The sequence below is a fragment of the Panthera leo genome, chromosome C2 (assembly GCF_018350215.1).
Source record: "Panthera leo isolate Ple1 chromosome C2, P.leo_Ple1_pat1.1, whole genome shotgun sequence".
Taxonomy (NCBI): Eukaryota; Metazoa; Chordata; class Mammalia; order Carnivora; family Felidae; genus Panthera; species Panthera leo.
Window position 1 is genome coordinate 19,005,892 of NC_056687.1, and position 20,031 is coordinate 19,025,922.

At 39.8% G+C, this 20,031-nt stretch overlaps 1 protein-coding gene, 1 long non-coding RNA gene and 1 pseudogene across 2 annotated transcripts in view; all 3 read left to right on the forward strand.

Annotated features, from left to right (window-relative positions):
• The window catches only part of LOC122198540 (protocadherin Fat 1-like), a 64,985-nt gene extending 55,312 nt beyond the window's left edge, over positions 1-9,673 (forward strand). The window contains exon 5 of the transcript XR_006193036.1: positions 9,409-9,673. The gene's annotated coding sequence lies outside the window, so the exon portion shown is untranslated. The remainder of the gene's footprint in view (positions 1-9,408) is intronic.
• Positions 9,674-10,650: 977 nt separating this feature from the next.
• On the forward strand, positions 10,651-15,695 carry LOC122198541. The gene is made up of 3 exons (XR_006193039.1): positions 10,651-10,737; positions 12,944-13,043; positions 15,570-15,695. It is a non-coding gene; the product is annotated as an uncharacterized LOC122198541 (long non-coding RNA).
• A 2,677-nt stretch (positions 15,696-18,372) lies between these two features.
• LOC122229225 lies at positions 18,373-19,301 on the forward strand (annotated as a pseudogene).
• The last annotated feature ends 730 nt before the right edge of the window (positions 19,302-20,031 follow it).

Consider the following 20,031-nt stretch of genomic DNA (forward strand, 5'->3'; position numbering starts at 1 on the left):
TGCTGCACATTTTTTTAAAATAGCTTCTGTTGGCCATATATTTTAACCTTTAAGAGGGAACTCAACCCCCCTAGAAGGAAATCCTTCTGTCATCCCCCATCCATTCTCTAGGAGAATCATCTTTTTGTTTTACATTGTCTCTTTTGGAGATTTTTCATTTTCAGGTAAGATGTCTGGCTGTGAACCAACTTTCAGAGGAATCCTGGGCCTCAGAAAGATTTGGGAGTCCAGGGGTGCTTGGGTGACTCAGTTGGTTAAACGTCCGACTTTGGCTCAGGTCGTGATCTCATGGTTTGTGAGTTTGAGCCCCACCTCGGGCTCTGTGCTGACAGCTCAGAGCCTGGATCCTGCTTTGGATTCTGTGTCCTTCTCTCTCTGCCCCTCCCCACGTGTGCTCTGTTTCTCTGTCTCTCAAAAATAAATAAATGTAAAATAATTTTTTTTTTTTTAAAAAAAGAAAGATTTGGGAGTCTAGGGTAAAGGGAGGATCAGGATGCCTTGGGTCACAGGTGGCCCAAATTAGGTGGCTGTTTAGGTGGTGCTAAGCAACATTGGGAGGTCAGAGTCCTAGCCAGTCCTAGCCTGATTGTGTTCTAGGTATTATATGCTTGAGCCTTTACTTACTTGGAAATCCCTATCTCCTACATCCTAGAAATCTGAGCATAATTTTAAATTTTATTTTACTTTTTATGTTTTTATTTTAAAGTGTAACATACATGGAGTAAAGTGGGTGAAACTATCCTAACTGTAAGACTTGCTGAGTTTTAAAACTATCCATATCAAGATACTGAATATTTCAAACATCCCATAAGTTTCCCTCTATTTTCTCAGACAGTAACTACCCTCTCTTCAGAAACATCCACTATTTTGATTTCTATTATTATCTAGTAGTTCTGTTGTTGAACTTCGTATACGTGGAATCATATCATATGGACAATTTTATGTGTGGCTGCCTTCACTCAACATAGTGGCCATGAGATTCATTCATGCCTTGAGTGTGTATTTGAATACACGCTCTTCTTAATTCCAGTGCAGTTTTGCATTATGTTAGTATACTTCAATTTATTTTTCCGTTTCCCTTATTTGGGGCATTTGAATTATTTCCAGTTTCTGGTTATTCTGAATAAAGCTGCTTTGGACATTCTAATTAGGATTCCTATAGGAGTCGGACTGTGGATAGAAAGAAGTCTAACCTCAGGAGGTTGTACCAAGCAACTTTCCAAAGTGGTTGTGCCAATTTACACTCCACCGGCAAGGTTTGAGTGTTCAATTTGCTTCATATCCTTGCCAACACTTTATATGACAGTCTTTTTAATTTAGACAGTCTGTGGGCATAGGTTTGTCTTATAGGGCTTCAGTTTATCTTCTCCCGATGAGTAATGACTGTGAACATCTTTTCAACTTTTGTTGCTCACTTCGATTCTTTTGTGACGTACCTTTTCGAGTTTTTTGCCCATTTAAAAAATTGGGCTGTTTGTCATCTTACTATAGATTTGTGGAAGTTACCTCTATATCTGGACACAAGTTCACTGTGGGATAGATTTATAATTAATATCTTTTTTCAGTCTGTGTCTTGCCTTTCCAATACCTGATGGTCTTCCCATAAAAAGGTGCTCTTAATTTTCAATGAAGTCATACGAATTTGTTTCCTATGGCTGCTGTAACAAACTTAGCGGCTTAAAACAACACATTTCTTATTATACAGTTCTGCATATCAGAAGTCAGACGCAACTCTCACTAGGCTGAGATCAAGATGTTAGCAAGACAGTAGTCCTTTCTGTGGGCTCCAGGAGAGAATTCATTTCTTTGATTTTTCTAGCTTCTAGGAATGCAGCTTCTGCATTTCTTGGCTTGTATTCCCTTCCTCCATCTTCAAAACCAGTAACCCTAATGCCATTTCAACCTTAATTCTCTTTTGCAATGTAGTCTAATACACACACAGATTCTGGGAATTGAGACCTGGACATCTTTGGGGAGCTATTGTTCTGTCTACGACATCATATTTATCAGTATTTTATTTTGTGGTGAGACTTTTTATTTGTGTGTGTCCTTTTTAGAAATCTGACTGTCCCAAGGTTATGAAGATGTTCTGTGTTCTCATCCAGAAGCTTGATTTATTTTAGCTTTCAGGTTTAGGTCTATAATCTGTATAAAATTAATTTTGGAGATAAAGGTCATTTTTTTCCACTCATAAATATTCAATGGATCCAAACGCATTTATTGAAAAGATCTTCTTTTCTCAACTGAATTGCAATCCTGTGTTGTTCAAGTTATTCTGTAAAGGTAGATCTGTGTTTGGAATCTCTTTTGTTTCTTCTTGTATTACTTTCCTAGGGTGGCCCTAAGAACCTACTACCAAAATGGGGACTTAAGACAAAAGAAATGTGTCTCAGTTGTGGATACTGGAAGTCTGAAATCCAGATGTTGTAGGACTAAGCTCCCTCTGTAGGCTGCAGGGGAGAATCATTTCTTCTTCCAGCTTCTGGTGGCTCCAGACATTTCTTGGCATGATTCCGATCTCTGCTTTCTTCCCAGTGGGTCTGAAGTCTGAAATGTCCCTCTGCTTTTCTCTTACAAGGATGCCTGTGATTGGATTTAGGACCCACCTTAACTACATCTACAATCTGATCACATCTGTTTTTCCAAATAAGATCACATTCACAGGTTCTGGAGTTTGGGACACAGATACATGTTTTTGGGGCTACCGCTCAACCTACTGTGCATTTCATTGGTCTATTTATTTATTCTCACACTAATACTCAATACCTAATGTCAATTACTGTAGCTTTACAGTAAGTTGTGAAATTGAATTATATAAACATTTCAACCTCAACTGCAAATCACTAGGGGTCAGTTTCAAAGCAAAAGGATAAGTAGCTTTCAGTCTGAGGTTAATGCAAAGGATGCTTAAGTGCCTCTCTGGTATATAGGACTCTGCACAGCCTCATTGTGAGGGTCCTCTTGGGACATTAATAGAGTTCTTGTATGTGGAGTTTGCACTGCTCTTCCGCCTTGGAAATATCAAACTCTTCTTTGCTCAATTATATTTAGCACATGCTTTGAATGAGCAGCTAAAGTCATTTCTACTTTTATGATTGGTGGCTAACTATATGAGTACTTCTGTTGTTCTTCCAGAAATAATAGACATTTTGACAGAAAGTAGAAGCTAATCGCTTCCAGAAACATCAGACAATTGGGGAGAAAGAGGTGCCCAAGGAATTCCAGGGTTCTTCCCCATTCTCGGTGAGGTCCTCTGAGATTCTCCTCCTGTCCCCAGCATGAAGGTTATATCCTGGCTTGTCCTAAATGCCATTCTCTGAACACGAATGATCCATTGCCACCTCCGTCCCATAGCTCACACTGAGTCCTTGATGTCTTAGTCTGCTCTCATGGACTGGGAGGCTTAAATGACAAATATTTATTTCTTACAGTTACGGAGGCTGGGAAGTTTAAGATCAAGTTGCTGGCAGATGCAGTGTCTGGTGAGGATCTGCTTCCTGGCTTATAGACAGCTGCCTTCTACCTGTGTGCTCACATGGCTTTTCCTTGGTGCATGCTGGCAGGGGTGGGGAGGATGAGCAGAGGAGAGGGAGAGAGAGATGAGAAAAGAGCAGGCTCTGGTGTCTCTTCTGATTATTTTAAGGTATTAATCCCATCATGAGGACACTGTCTCATGATCTCATCTAAACCTAATTACCCCTCAGATACAGGAGTACTGATGCATAGGGGCACTTGTACCCCAATGTTTATAGCAGCGCTCTCAACAATAGCCAAATTGTGGAAAGAGCCTAAATGTCCATCAACTGATGAATGGATAAAGAAATTGTGGTTTATATACCCAATGGAGTACTACGTGGCAATGAGAAAGAATGAAATACGGCCCTTTGTAGCAACGTGGATGGAACTGGAGAGTGTGATGCTAAGTGAAATAAGCCATACAGAGAAAGATAGATACCATATGTTTTCACTCTTATGTGGATCCTGAGAAACTTGACAGAAACCATGGGAGAGGGGAAGGAAAAAAAAAAAAAAGAGGTTAGAGTGGGAGAGAGCCAAAGCATAAGAGACTCTCAAAAACTGAGAACAAACTGAGGGTTGATGGGGGGTGGGAGGGAGCGGAGGGTGGGTGATGGGCATTGAAGAGGGCATCTTTTGGGATGAGCACTGGGTGTTGTATGGAAGCCAACTTGACAATAAATTTCATATATTGAAAAAAAAATTAGAAAAAGTCCTTGAGTAGGAAAGAAAGGACAAAAAAAAAAAAAAAAGGAATAAAGGAGCTAATGTCCAAAGATTCAAAAATAAATAAATAAATAAACCTAATTACCCCTCAAAAGCCCCACCTCAAAATACCATCACATTGGGTTTTAGGGCCTTACATGTGAATTTGGGAAGGATACAAATGTCCAGGCCATAGCACTTGGCATACACTTACCCACTAGCTTCCCCTGGTGGGGAAGCCATCATTGCTATTGAGTGGAGGGCACTTACTATATCAGGCTCTGGATTATATGCATTGCTTAATTTAATTCCCCAAACAGGCTTAGAAGATAGGAATCATCATACCGATGTCATTACCTTTGTAAATGGTAACATTGAGTCTCGAGAGGCTGAGACCTTTCTGAATATCAGCCAGCATGTTGTGAAGGCAGGGATCCATCCCAGGTGCTTTAAATCAGTGGCTCTCAAATTGCGGTTATTGGACCAGTGGAATCAGCATTGCCTGGGAACTCAAATGCTTGAGTCCTACCCAGACCTACTAAATCAGAAGCATTGGTGGGGCCCAATGATCCATTCCAACCAACTTCCCAGGAAATTCTGATGCATGCTCCAGGGGAGAATCACTACTCTAAATAAGTATGAGAAAGAAAATTATAGATAATTGGTTACTTATTAGTGGAGTTAGTTGTTTCCATGTTAATAATATTGGGTATATGTTGATGTGAACAATATTCATCAGATGTACTATAACATTAAAACAGGAACCTGTGGCTCAAAACCACCGTATGGAAAACCTCCCCAACTTCCAAGGCCCATTTTGAATTTCACCTGCTCCATAAAGGTTTTGTTTTGCTTTATTTTGTTTTGCCTTGATCATTTCCATTCACTTGTATCACTCCTGTGGTTGATGTAAAAATATCATCTATTCATCTCCTTCAGGGTTGGGGCTATCTTTCATCACTTTGATTCAGCACATCAACAGGAAGTGTTTATTTCCTATATACTGTTTGCTGAATAAACATTTGCTGGATTATGAATGGGATTCTATTTACAGAAAAACTCTGGCTCCTTATTCTTAAAGTTTTATACCAGAATAAATATATATTTAATATATATATATATATGCAAAAAATATATAAAATCAATATCAATATATATGCCAATATGATATCTATCTATATCTATATCTATATCTATATCTATATCTATATCTATATCTATATCTATATATACAAGCTAAAGGTTTTATCCCTTTTCACTCTGGTATATATTTATTTTGAGCTATTGCTAGCTCCCAACAGAGAGGAACACCCCATTACATTACTTTATAACAAAATCCACAGATACTTCCTAAATATGATGTTATTATTATGATTTTATTTGAGAAAAAGGCGGGGGGGAGAGAGAAAGCGCACTTGTGGGGGAGAGGGGCAGAGGGAAAGAACGAGAGAGAATCCCAAACAGGCTCCACTCTCATTGCAGAGGCCAATGCGGGGTCGATCCCATGACTCTGATATCAGGACCTGAGCCCAAATCAACAGTCAGACACTCAACTGACTGTGCCACCCAGGCACCCCCTAAATATGATATTAAATGGAAGGATAATACATAACAGTTTAAAATGCCCAAGCATTAAGGGAATAGGAGGGCTAAAGAAGGAAATTGGGAAATCTAAAAATATATAATGAATTTTTGGAATACTGAACACGGGACACATGCTGAATTGGCTTAAGATGAAACAAATTTTTGACAATGCTATTACTTTCTATTGCCTCCTATCTGCCTGTTTTCCAGTCCATCCATATGCTGTGCCCATTGTTATTTAACACGATACTATTAGGAATTTGGTCTCATTAGCAATAAAGCTAGACCCTGGTATATCCAAGTGACATTTTTGTCTAGTTTGCCATGTTTGTACTTGTTTGCACTAGTACGAAAGTCTGCTCTTGCATACATGGTCTGCACCCCTGGTTTCTATGATTATATGCTGCTTCATTCACCTGATATATCTTTGCATCCTAAGCAGGGTCCATCCACATAGGGTCAAAGAAGGACTAGCCAATGAGTACTTAACTTCGCAGCCACTTGGCCCTACAGATTCCATGGGATGCAGTGGATGTTGCTGACATCCATGATTCTCAGCTGACCAAGACTAATAGGGAGACTAAAAGCCAAGAGACTGCATTAACTGTGATGCTTGTAGAGCTAGTTCAGGTCTTCCTGATGGGTTGGGAGGGGATGAAACAATGTTACGCATTAACTGGATCCCCAAGAAAAAAAGCAAGAAGAGCCTTGATGTGTAGCATTTTCTGATTTCAACTCACCGGCATGAAAACGTGTACAATTCTCCAGCGTACTAGTGCGCAAAATGGAAATGGATTTTTTTTTTTTTTTTTTAAAGAACCAACCCCAATGCTTGCCTCAAATGCTTTAATAACAACCAGGGACTTAGCAACAAGTAAATACACAACATATTTCAAATATGTTTTGATTTTGGTTAAAACGTCATCCTATGCTAGTCAATACAAGAACTGAAGGTTGAAATTGAGAAAAATCTCTTTAAATGTCTATTTCAGATTTGTCTCAGATAGGTACTTATCTCCAAGAACTAATTTTTCACTTCCTTTCTCCCTTGAAGCCAAATTTTACCACAATCTTTGATATGTTCAGAATCAATAGAATCGTGTTTCATTCTCCAGCCGATGTGTGGACACAAAACTGTCAGATACAGTGTCTGTGGTCGTGCAGGAAGAGATGGGGACTGAGGACAGGAGAGTATTTCTTGTTTTAGTTTATGTTCACTAAAAACTCTTGCACTGCATATCAGGTAGGTTCAGAGGAATGAGTCTGACCAATAAAAGCGGGTAAGAATCTGAACAGAAAGAAAGGATGTATTGATGGTAGAGGGACAGTGGGTATATTTTTGAAGAGCTAAAACTAGTGATGAATTTTCTTATACAACATCCACGAACATCTGAGAAATAGGAGAACATTCTTTGTCTTAATGTTTTGCTCCAAATATAGAAGAAATATTTTGTCATTTGTCCTGAAATATCTGCAATCATTTTTGTCCTAATTGAGTAAATAACCTTCTGGAAATTTGTATAAATGCACAGATTTGTAAACTTTATTAAAAAGAACAATTTTTTTTTGTGAGTCTATTATGAAATCTATGATCATAAAGGAAAAAATCAAAAGATGCAGACCAGCAGAAAGGATCTCAAATTGGTGACATTTTCGTGCATATACTTTCTGACATTGGATTGTAATGCTATTTTGTTGCCTTTTTTTCCTTGAAAGACTTTTCCATGCTAACAAACACTATCTACCACATGATTTGAACTGGCTTTACAGAATTTCATTATGTGGGTATCCCCTAACTTAACCAATCCCTTTTGTTGGATGTTTAGATCGTTACCGACTTTGCTATTCTATGCTGTGATATGATGATCATCTTTACAGCTTAATTTTTGTTCACACTGTACTATTTTTTTCATATAATATACATCTACATTATTTTCTTGGTATATAGATGTGGGATTACTGGGTCAAAGGTAAGAAATACTACTGGAATTATTTGCTTAAAAAATAGATGTGGAATTTTACATCAAACATGTTATCCTGATTTCTTATACACATTACCACTCTCCCCAAACTTTGGGAGATTTATATATTTATATATAAATATATATATATATACCCATGAGGCATGTGCTATCACATGTGATGTAATGCATTTCCCTACCACAATTTCGTTTTATATATTTTCCCAGTATAATAAGTAAGACATTATAATAACTTCTCATTGTCTTACCTTTCATGTTAGGAATGTCTTTTAACATGTTCAGGGGCACCTGGGTGGCTCAGTTGGTTGGGTGGCCAACTTTGGCTCAGGTCATGATCTCGCGGTCTGTGAGTTTGAGCCCCGCGTCGGGCTCTGTGCTGACAGCTTGGAGCCTGGAGCCTGCTTCGGATTCTGTGTCTCCCTCTCTCTCTGCCCCTCCCCTGCTTGAGCTCTGTCTCAAAAGATGAATAAACATTAAAAAAAAAAAACTAAAATGATCAGCTATTGGGTCTTTTTTATGTTAAGTAGGATGTATTTGTTACCTATGGCCACCTTAGAGGTATCACAAATGTAGCCATTCAAAACAATCACAATTTATTATCCCCAGTTCTGTAGGTCAGGAGCCTGGTGAGCTCAGCTGGCTCCTCTGGCCAGAGTTACACAGGCTGAGATTAAGTTGTTGGCAAGCTGGACGCTTATCTAGAGGCTCTGAGGGGGAATTTGTTTCCAAGCTCATTCAAGCTGTTGACAGAATTCGGTTATTCAGGCTGCAGAGGTGAGGTCCCTGTTTCCTTGCTGGCTGTCAGCCAGGAGCCTCTCCCAGCTCCGTGAGGTCACCTGAATTCCTCACCATGTTGCCCCCCACCTTCAAACCAGCAACTTCCTGTGGAGTCCTCCTCATGCTTTGACTCCCTCGGATTCTTCTGCTGTTGCATATGCTCTGTCTCCATCTGGAGAAAGTTCTCTGCCTTTTTTTTTTTTTTTTTTTAATGTTTATTTATTCTTGAGAGAGAGAGAGAGAGAGACAGAGTGTGAGTTGGGGAGGGAGAGGCAGAGAGAGAGAGAGAGAGAGAGGCAGACACAGAATCTGAAACAGGCTCCAGGCTCTGAGCCCTCAGCCCAGAGCCCGAGGCCGGGCTTGAACTCTGGAATGGCAAGATCATGACCTAGGCCGAAGCTGGACGCTTAACCGACTGAACCACATAGACGCCCTGAAAGTTCTCTGCTTTTAAAGGCTCATGTGATAAGGTTACCCCCTCTTGGATAGGATAATCCAGGCTGTTCTTCCTGGTTTAGGTCTAGAAACTTAATTATATCCGTAAAGTCCCCTTTGCCACATAAGGTTGTTGTATTAGTCAGGATTCTCCAGAGAAACAGCTGATGGGATATGTGTATATATCCTATTTGAATATGTTCAAATATATAATGATTTATATACATTATTATATATTATATATTATAATGCATTATTAATATTGTATAATAACATAACAATGTATATTATGCATTATACATATTTATTTAAACATAATATTTATTTAAAAATATATACTGATTTATTATGAGGAATTGGGTTATGTGATTACAGGGGTACTGAGGAGTTCCATGATCTGTGTCTGCAGGTTGCAGATCCAGGAAAGCTAACGATGTACTGCCAGTCCAAAGCCCAAACGCCTAAGGACTGGGGGATCTGATGGTATGAATCCCAGTTCGATGAGGGCAGAAGATGCCATGCGATGTTCAAGCTCAATCAGTGAGGCAGAAAAAAGAAGTCAGTTCCTCTTCTCTCTGCCTTTTGTTCTATTCAGGCCCCCAGTGGGTTAGATGAGGCCCACCCACACTGGGGAGGGTAATTCACTTTACTGAGTCTGTCCGTTCAGACGCTAATCTCAGCCAGAAATACAGACACTCCAAGAAATAATGTTTCATTTGGGCATCCCATGCCAGTCAAGGTGACACAAAATTAATCGTCACGTAAGGTAATATGTTTTTCCATCTCAGGGGTTAGGGTGTGGGTATTTCTATGGAGCCATTCTGTCTACCACATCATAAAAGGATTTCACTATTTGATTTGCCTACCACATTCTAAAGCAGGAATATGAGGCTTTTGTCTTTGGGAACTGAGGGAAAATGTTCGCAAACATTTGTAATAGAATTATTTGCCACGATTTTTTTAAATGTTTATTTTTTTTTTGAGAGGGAGAGCGAGAAGAGGAGGGGCAGAGAAAGGGGAGGTGGTGGAGGGTCCAAAGCAGGCTCTGTGCTGACAGCAGGCAGCCCGACTCGGGACTCAGACTCAGGAACCGGAAGATCATGACCTGAACTGAAGTCAGACACTTAACTGACTCAGCCATCCAGGCGCCCCATATTTACTACTTATTTATTTAAAAAAGAACATACTCGAAAATGCTCAAAAGTAGCATGAACAGCACAAAGAAGTCCACATACCCATCGCACAGCTTCAACAATTATCAATATTTTGCCAATTTGACACAGCTATTTGTTCACACCCTGCTGTTTTGTGGTTTTGATATGTCTTTTGGTGCAAAAGAATCATTATTGGCAAAGACAAATGAAACTTCATATTTTATTGGGAATTGTAATAGTTTCATACAATACAAATTAAAGGACAAAACAGTAATAGCTTAACAAAGGCAAAAGAACACTAGTGTTTTCCTCTCATTTACTGGATGGGAAATCATGTGCGCAGTAGTAAAATCTTGCCCAACTTACATAATTGCCATTCTGATTCATTGACATTTGGGTTTGTCTCACATTATAGGATTCTCTTATTTCATTCATGTGCTGGTACATAAAGGAAAGCTGAATGAAAGGGTGTGTTTGAAGTAGACAGCTTGTCTCAGAGAATTTAAGAAATGAAACCCAAGTTGCATGACATTTCTGCTTATTTTCTTCTTTTCTCTCGATGCCAAGTCTTGGGTATTTGCAGGGTAAGTTATAAATAAAGCTTACTTAAGAAGATATTTTACTATTATAACACGATTACTGGCCGTCATTGGGGAGTACAGAGTTATATATAGACCAAAATCTGTGGCTAATCCAAAAATAACATTTCTGTACTTGCAATGTGTTTTCATATCATATTTAACCGAGCATGTGCTGATGTTCTGGGAATTTAGTTTGAACAGGATAATAAAAGTATACCATAAAAATCTGGCTTCGGTCTATGAACACCTGGTTCAGAGACTAGTACAGAATACTCTTTGCAAGTACTCCCTCGAATAGGGAAATCACGTTCAACTCTTCTATTTAAAAGGGCTCTTCTCAGTGTAAACATTTAAAAATTAAATCACATGTAAAATACATAGTTTGGAGAATCATCCTCAACTTTGTAATTTATTACCACACTGCATTATCTCTTACTCTTTGCTTCTCCCAGTTTTAGAGACTAACACATTCCTCTTTGAGAAAATCGAACATTTGTGCCTTTGTTCCAAACTTTCTCATCTCCTCTGGAGTCACACTCCATTAAATATCACTTCTTTCGTCTCTCTCTGCCTTTCTTGCATTTTCAATCACTCATATTTAATTTCTCAGTCACTTACAAGTAGACACAACTTCTGCCCTATCTGAGAAACACCATTGCTCTATTTCTTTTTCCCTTTACCAATGGAGGTATTAAATACCGACTTTTTCAGCACCCATGTGGTTTTAAATTCATTCTAATTTATTTTCTGTTCCCCACTGTGTTTACACTGCGTTCTGGACACCCCCTAGCTACTTACTATTCACTGAATCCAATAGCCACTTTCTCTATTGTCATGGTCTTTAACCTCTTGTACCACTGGTCGACACCATTAACCAACTAACCCACCATCCTTTGCTAAAATCTCTCCTTTGTGTCTCTTGAGACACTTTGTTTTCCTACTCTTGTGCTACTCCTCCAACTACTCTCTTCTCTTCCTTCAATATGATACCCATTTAGATACAGGTGTTTAAATGGAGCATCTGTCTCTGGTTGCTTCCTTTTCTATTTTGCACTCTCCTCCTGGGCAATCTCAGCACATGACTTCAACTCTACTTTCCTCGTAAATGGCTTCTAAGTCCATGTTTACACTCCTGAGTTTCCCCCCAAAGTGCACTCTCAATTTTCCAATTTCTGGCTTGACATTTCTATCTGGATGTTCTTCTAGTACATTCTATTTTGCAATTCAAAGAATTGAACTCATCTTCCCTTTTAAATCTGTTTCCCTCACTATTGTCCACTTTTGTCACAACCGCTACCTTGCCATTAGGCTCAACCTATCACGGCCATCTTTGATTCCTGTCTTTGTTTCCCATTGTCAAAACAACAAACGTTGATAAGCCTGTTTGATTCTATACCCATAATAAGTGTCTCCCTCTGTAAATAAATAACACACAATCTGTCATTTCCAATTCCACGACCTCTTTTGTATTTCAGAACTCTATTATAATCTTTGAGCAGGAATATTGCAAAAAATATCTTCACTTTTTTCTCTTGCCTGCTCCACCCAGTTAGCATGGGAAGTCTTGCCAGTTCAATCGATTTTAGTTTTTATGTTATCTGCTGCTTCAAATCTTCAATGGGTCTCTCTTTTTTCTAAGTTTATTTATTTATCTTGAGAGAGACACAGATGGTACAAGCGGGGGTGGGGGGTAGGGCAGAAAGAGCAGGAGAATCCCAAGCGGGCTCTGCACTGTCCATACAGAGCCCTGTGTGAAGTCAAACTCATGAAACTGTGAGATCATGGCTTGAGCTGAAATCAAGAGTCAGATGCTTAACAGACTGAGCCACCCAGGCACGCCAACTCTTTCTTTTTAAAACGATAGTTCTCAAGTGGGAGCAATTTTGCCTCCCAGGGAATATTTGGCAACATCTGCAGGCACGTTTGATTGCCACAACTAGAGACAAGGGTGCCTGGGATACTATCACATACCCTGCAATGCACTAGACAGTTCCCTATAGTAAAAAATGATCTGGCCCATAATGTTAATGCTGCTGAATTTGAAAAACCCTGGTCTAAAGAATAATCCACAAATAATTAATTTGGCATTCTTATTTTCTTCTAACTTTATTTACAACCCCATGGGATTTTTATAATTGTTCCTTTTCTCATTTCTTATACACTTTCCTCCCTCACTGGTATTTTTTTCTTATCTTCTTCTTTTATTTAGAAAAAATCCTGGGGCACCTGGGTGGCTCAGTCTGTTGAACATCCAGTGGTCAGCAGATAAGGAAGACCAAGCAAAGGAGGCAGAAAAGGAGAAAAGGCAGGTGAGTGCGGATTCCATCTCCTCATTAGATTGTCAACTGTGTGAGGACGGGAATCCCATGTGTTTGTTCGGTTATCTCTTTTTAGTATCGCATTCACAGGAAGCAATAGTAAGTGCTGACCGAATGCGTAGGACAAGGTATCGATAGCTTGTATATGAAGCAGAGTTCTTTTCTGGGCTACCAGATTCGTGATTTTTTTTTTTTTTTGAGGTACAATTGGTATATAACTTATAAGATTTAGGGGTACTTTCTGAAAGTCCTTCTCTCAGGTACAGCGATTGAAGATGTACAGATTCTTCCTTTTCATATCCAGATGTGTCTTCCAAATGTCCTCTGGTCCTTTTGACCTGGTGACTCTGACCCAGTAGGGCAGCCGTTGGGTTATTCTTTTATTCTTCTAGATCGATCATGCAGGGCAAGGTGCTATCATCTGGACTAGCTTTTTTTTTTTTTTTTTTGGCTCCTCTAAGGCTCACAGATGATAATCAGCCTGAGGTTGCATTCTCAGGGAGCAAGAGGGGCCTTAGGTCTTTTCTTCTACGCTTTCCATATTTTCTTTTCTCCCGGCCCATCACATCCTCCTGTTTGATGCTTTTGTGTTTTGGAGGAGAGTCACTTATGACCTCTCAAAGTCTCTCAAAGAGACTTTCACAACTGCCCAGGCTTCTGAGCCTTAATTTAGTACCATGTGCAGCACCGAGGCCTGCAACCAAGGACCCAGTGAGTCATTTTAGTCCCGTTTCTCTGGTAATATTGTAATATGGGTACAACAAATTATCTCCTTGTTGGTGCCTAGAAACCGTGTATGTTGACCTAGTTACAAATGTTCTCCACATGATGCAAAACTATACGGTACGGAAGAATCTACTTGGACATATATTTTAGAGTCCAATGATATAACAAAGAATAAAACTCAGAATTTCACTTTCAAAATTTTTGCCTCAGAAAACAGTAGCAAATTTGATACATGAGGCTCATAACTATCAATAAAAAAGGCATAGCAAGTATAAGAGAATACGGTTTTGAGTTTTACCTTTCAAATGTTCACGTATCACTGTGGCAATTCTAAAGTTGGAGAGATCTGATAACAAATATGTCAGAATGACTGAGAAATTAGCACTGTCTTTCGGCCAGCAGCCGAATGCGGTAGATATGATTTTTGAAGGGAAAAAAAATGAAAAGAAAAGAAACAGCAAAAGCGGTGACCTTCAGAAGAACCAAACTATTGTCCTTCTTAAGTTGCCTGCACTTTCATGAAAATGTCAAGCATCTTTGTACTAATGGCTCAGAACATCCTTCTATTTAAAAGCTGGTAAATGTGAGAAAGTAACGTAGATCTGTATTTCTAAACCTACACTAATGTGGTCATTTGGGCATGATAACAGTAAATGTGTTAAGTGTGTGTCACGTTTCAGAGTCCATTGCCTTCCTCCATAAAGGCAGCTTCCATCCAAGGAACTCTATAGGGAGGGTGGATTTACAAACTGCTCTCTTGCTAATTTTGGTCTGCAAATTTCTGATGACCAACTTTACATAAGAATCTGTCAAATCATGAGACACATACGAGACATAAATGACATTTCTTTTTGTGTGGGCTCCTATGCTTCATAAGAAACACTTGAAGCATTTCCTCTCTCCAAATTAGAAAATGTAGTGGGCTATAGTTTGAAAGTAACACTTATGCAATGTGTTACCAATCTTTGATGAAATCTAAGAAGAGACGGGGCCATTTGCATTAGGCTAAAATGGTTTTCAAGCTTTATTAGAGTTAATCAAATATAATCAAAGAGCCCTCTGTCAAATGACATGCAGGCTGAATAAATGGTTCTGCAAAGAACAAACCCTTTTTGTGTTGAAAGTAATTTACAGCTCATATTTTAAATTCCCCCCTCTCATCTACTTTGTTATGTGCTATTCTCAAGCTTTCAGGTTACCCTTAAATTCACACATGTCAAATATTGTGCTAAAATTCATTCTTGGGCGATCATTATAATGACTTTAAGATAGCCATTTTTCTTTGGTCTTGTTCATTGTCATAAAACCAGTGAAAAGCATTAGCATTTGTACCGGTTGTTGATTTGGTCTCCTTGTGCCGCCATAACAAAATACAAGAGACTGGGTGGCTTAAATACCAGAAACTTATTTCCTCATAGTTTGGAGACTGGAAGCCCAAGATCAAGATTCTAACCTGGTAAGAGAGCTCTTTTCCTAGCTTATAGATGACCAGTTCTCCATCTGTGCTCCCATAGCTTTCTTTCACTGGTGTGTTTGCCCAGAGATGTCTCTTTTCCTCTTACAAGGCCACCAATCCTATTGGATCAGGACTCTGCTTTTATGATCTTATTTAACCTTAATTACCTCCTAAAAGCCCAATATCCAAATATAATCACATTGCAGGTTAGGACTTCAATATATGAATTTGCATGGGGCAGGGAGCAAAATTCAACCCATAGCCCTGGCATAACAACAGATCTAACTACAGTATTTCCAGTGGTTTAACATCAATGTTTCAATTTCTACATTCAGCATTTATGGAGCATGTACTCTGAACCTGACACTGTGCTAGATTTGGGGCATCGAAAAGATGAATGAAGAGCCTTCTGCCTGTCAGCTTGTAGACAAATGAGCGAGACTGATGTGCACACCCACTAATGTCATAATACCATGTGAGACACAAAAAGAAATGTGCACATGCTCTTCCAGAAAGAATGTCTCTTTTCACTGTATTTCCCATCAATATGTCTTTTTTCTTTTTTTGAGTAGGGTTCGTGTCCAGCGTGAAGCCCAGTGCGGGGCTGGAACTCACGACCCTGAGATCAAGACCTGAGCTGAGATCAAGAGTCAGACGCTTAACTGACTGAGTCAACCAGGTGTCCCTCCCATCAATATAAATGAATCTGTGATTGTGTTTTTTTACATAGTAGTGTCCATTATTTTCTGCTCAGCTCTCTGACATATTGGGCACTGTGCAGTGAGTTATGCCCAGACTGTGTTATGTTTTAGATAGAGTATTTTATTCCTGAGCTACTCTGGGATCTTGTGCCAGATCCTACTTGCTTCAGGGACTGTGACAAACTTGTCCTTGTGGCATCATTTCTTAGCATTTTTTCTCTGTCGATGTACAATCAATATGAGTTGGAATGTTAGATGATTTTCACATCCTCTCCAAGTCAATACATTGCCCCTATCAACTAGTAGGACTGCTTTAAAAAATTTTTTGTAAGTTTATTTATTTATTTTGAGAGACACTAGGGGTGGGGAGAGGATGAGAGAGAGGGGGTGAGAGAGAGGGGGTGAGAGAGAATCCCAAGTAGGCTCCACACTCCCAGTGCGAGGCAGATGTGAGGCTCGAAGCCATGAACTATGAGATCGTGACCCGAGCCGAAATCAAGAATTGGGCTCTTAACCCACTGAGCCACCCAGGTGCCCCTAGTAAAGACTACTTCTAACTGTAGTTGAATCACTTGCCACTTACGAAGAATGATTTCTTGCCGACTATGAATTAAAATTGAACGAGTGTTAGTTTTACAATTGCATCAATTTCTGTTTTGATGTAAAATAAAATTAGGTGAGTCCATACACCAGTATGTTATGTAGTTTACGCTCGGTCATCCTTTCATTAGTCATGAATCATTCTGAAATCATGGGTGTCATGTGGGGCCAAAATTAGGACTGTAGTTAATACCCTTTTGAAACCTTTAATATCAATGCCAGTATCGGAACTTCTCAAGGATGTTCGACATTTAATTTCCCAAATTAGGCTGTGAAAGTTCAGGAGACACCCTGAAATTTGCAAGCAACTAGCCCCAGCTTTGTCTTACCTGCTTCCTCAGTACTATTGTAACTGTTAAGTTTTAAAACTGTTACTATGTGTTTTGCCCTTTTATTTACTTTAGCCAGTGGACACACCTTTTCCTTTTTAAACTGGTGTGTCAGTGGCCTTTTCCTTGTAATAACAGTTGACATAATCCTGTTGATCTTTAAGAAAACACTACCAAGGAAAAACACTGGCTATTTCCAACTTTCTCAGACCTCGGCAAAGAGGGAAGTAGGTCTGAAACAAGGGTCAGGTGGAGAAAGAGATACCAATGGGCGCAACTAAGAATTTCAGATTCTCAGGCATCGTTCTCTTTGCTTTGGATTTACTTCTTTGCCCCTGGCCTAGGATACTGAATTGCAACAGTAATACTTTTCACCCTTGAGACTGGGAAACGTTTTAAACAAGCAAAAACAGGGGCACCTGGGTGGCTCAGTCTTCCGAGTGTCCGTCGTCGGCTCAGGTCATGATCTCAAGGTACGTGAGTTTGAGCCCTGCGTTGGGCTCGTTGTTGTCAGCCCAGAGCCAGCTTCAGATCCTCTGTCCATCTCTCTCTCTGCCCCTCCCCTGCTCATGCTCTCTCTCAAACAGAAATAAACATTTAAACAAGAAATAACAATTATTGCTGGCATATACTCAAGAATATGAGAATTCCATTACTTTGGTGGCAGCAGTGTGAATTCTACTGTCTTGGTAAATAAACCTGACAGTGCTCATTTGAATCAGAATGACTATATGTTATATGGAAATTCTAGTTCGTGAATCCTAACTTACATGAAAAAGTGGGTGGCTCAGTCGATTAAGCGTTGGATTCTTGGCTTGGGCTCAGGTTATGATCTCATGGTTTTGTGAGTTCGAGCCCCACATCCTGCTCTGTCCTGACAGTACAGGGCCTGCTTGGGATTCTCTCTCCCTCTCTCTCTGCCCCTCCCCCTCTCATGCTGTCTCTCTCAAAATAAATAAATAAACTTAAAGAAAGGTCACATTTGATAAAGGACGTATATAGAGTAATGCTTTTTGTAGCATTGTTTGTAGGGTCAACAAACCGAAAGCAATCTGAATGCCCCTGAATAGGGAAATGAATAAATTATGGCATGGGCACATGTCTGCACACACAAACACACAGTGGGAAGTGATGTATTGGGATATATAAATGTCCCAAACAAGAGGGATGCTTACAATAAATAGTGAGGGGAAAAAAGCAAATTCAAAGTAAAGGGAGTAACACCAACCTGTTAAAAAAATTACAAACTGGGGCGCCTGGGTGGCTCAGTCGGTTGAGCTTCTGACTACGGCTCAGGTCATGATCTTGCCGTTCGTGAGTTCGAGCCCCGCGTCGGACTCTGTGCTGACAGCTCAGAACCGGGAGCCTGCTTCGGATTCTGTGTCTCCCTCTCTCTCTGTCCCTCGCCCACTCATGCTCTGTCTCTCTTGCTCTTAAATAAACCCTTAAAAAATTAAAAAAAAAATAAAAAATGATAAACACGTTATGTGGTGCTCTTTTCTGGCTGGAGCCAGGGAAGATGCAGAAGAGAATAAAAAGATGGCTCCTGCTATGTCAGGAACCCCTAAGAAAAAGGAAAAGACAAACCAAAACAAAACAGACCAACAAAAAAACTTGAAAATCAAATGCTTAAGAAAGAAGTTAGCCCAAAGGATGTTTTGAAAGGCAAGGAAAAAGCTTATCTATGAAAAAGATAAGCTATCACAAAGAATATAGATGGATGTACAGAACCGATACGAGAATAGCTAGGATGGCAAGAAAAGCTGGCAACTTCTCTGCACCTGCAGAACCCAAATTGGCACTTGCCATCAGGATCGGTGTGACCCCCAAATTCTGAAAGGTGCTGCGGCTTCTTTGTATTCGCCAGACTTTCAGTGTACCTTTGTTAAGCTCAACAATGCTTCCATTAACTGGAAGTCCGTAAGTGAATGTTTTTCATGCATGGTTATGGCAGAATCAACAAGAGTTGATTGCCGCATCTCTTAGTAAATATGGCATTACTGGAGCGGAGGATGTAATTCATGAGATCTACACTGTTGGCAGACCCTTCAAAGTAGCAAACAGTGTCTACTGGTTCTTCCCATTATCTTCTGAACGAGGTGGCCGGAAGCACAAGACCATTCAGGGGCCCCTTAGGTGGCTCAGTCAGTTAAGCGTTTGACGTGGGCACAGGTCATGATCTCGTGGTCGTGAGTTCAAGCCCAGCGTCTGGCTCTGTGCTGACAGCCCAGAGCCTGGAGCCTGCTTCCGATTCTGTGTCTCCCTCTCTCTCTGCCCCTCCCCTGCTCACACATGTGCACGCGCTCGCTCGCTCTCTCTCTCAAAAATAAATAAATATTTAAAAAATTAAAAGAAAAGGACCATTCATTTTGTAGAAGTTAGAGATGCTGGCAAAAGGGAAGACCAAATTAATAAGCTTATTAGAAGTGTTAAATAACAAAAATTCAACTGAGTACATTTTAAAGATCTAATGGGTTTATTAATTGATTTGTGAATGGGCCAGCATTCCATCTAGCAAGTAGAAGGGATCTCCAAAAGGATAGAGAAGAGAAAAGGTTTAAAGGTAGAGAGGGGGTGTAAGAAAGGAGATTATAAGCAGAGAATCCCTTGTTTCAGGTAAAGTTGCTTTCCTAAGGGGACCGAAAGGGTCTATCAGTAAATTTCCTAGCGCTGACCAGGAAATTCCCATGTTGACTGGCTAAAGGTTACCCTTTTAGGGGCTTGAAACTACAGTTAGATTAGGTGTTAAGTCTTGGTTTACTGACCTGGGGCCTTAACCTAAGTGATACCACTTTTGGGTCTGTGGTTTTCTTAACAGAAGAATAAACTAAGGTATCTATCATGATTATTTTTGTAATCTGGCCAGTTAATAAACAGTTACCGCTTCCAAACTGAAATGTAAAACAAACAACCCCCCCCCCCAAAACAACAAGAACAAGAATAACAACAACAACAACAACAACAACAACAACAACAACAACAAACACAGGTTATGTGGTTGACCAAAGAGAAACTGGGACAAGTACACACCCAATTCTTCACATTTGTTACCTAAGGGAGGTTTGGTGGGGGGGATCATTTACTTTCCATGAATGAATGAATGAATGAATGAATGAATGAAATCAGAAAAGGGAAGACACAGGCAGGAGAAAAGAAAAAGTAGAACA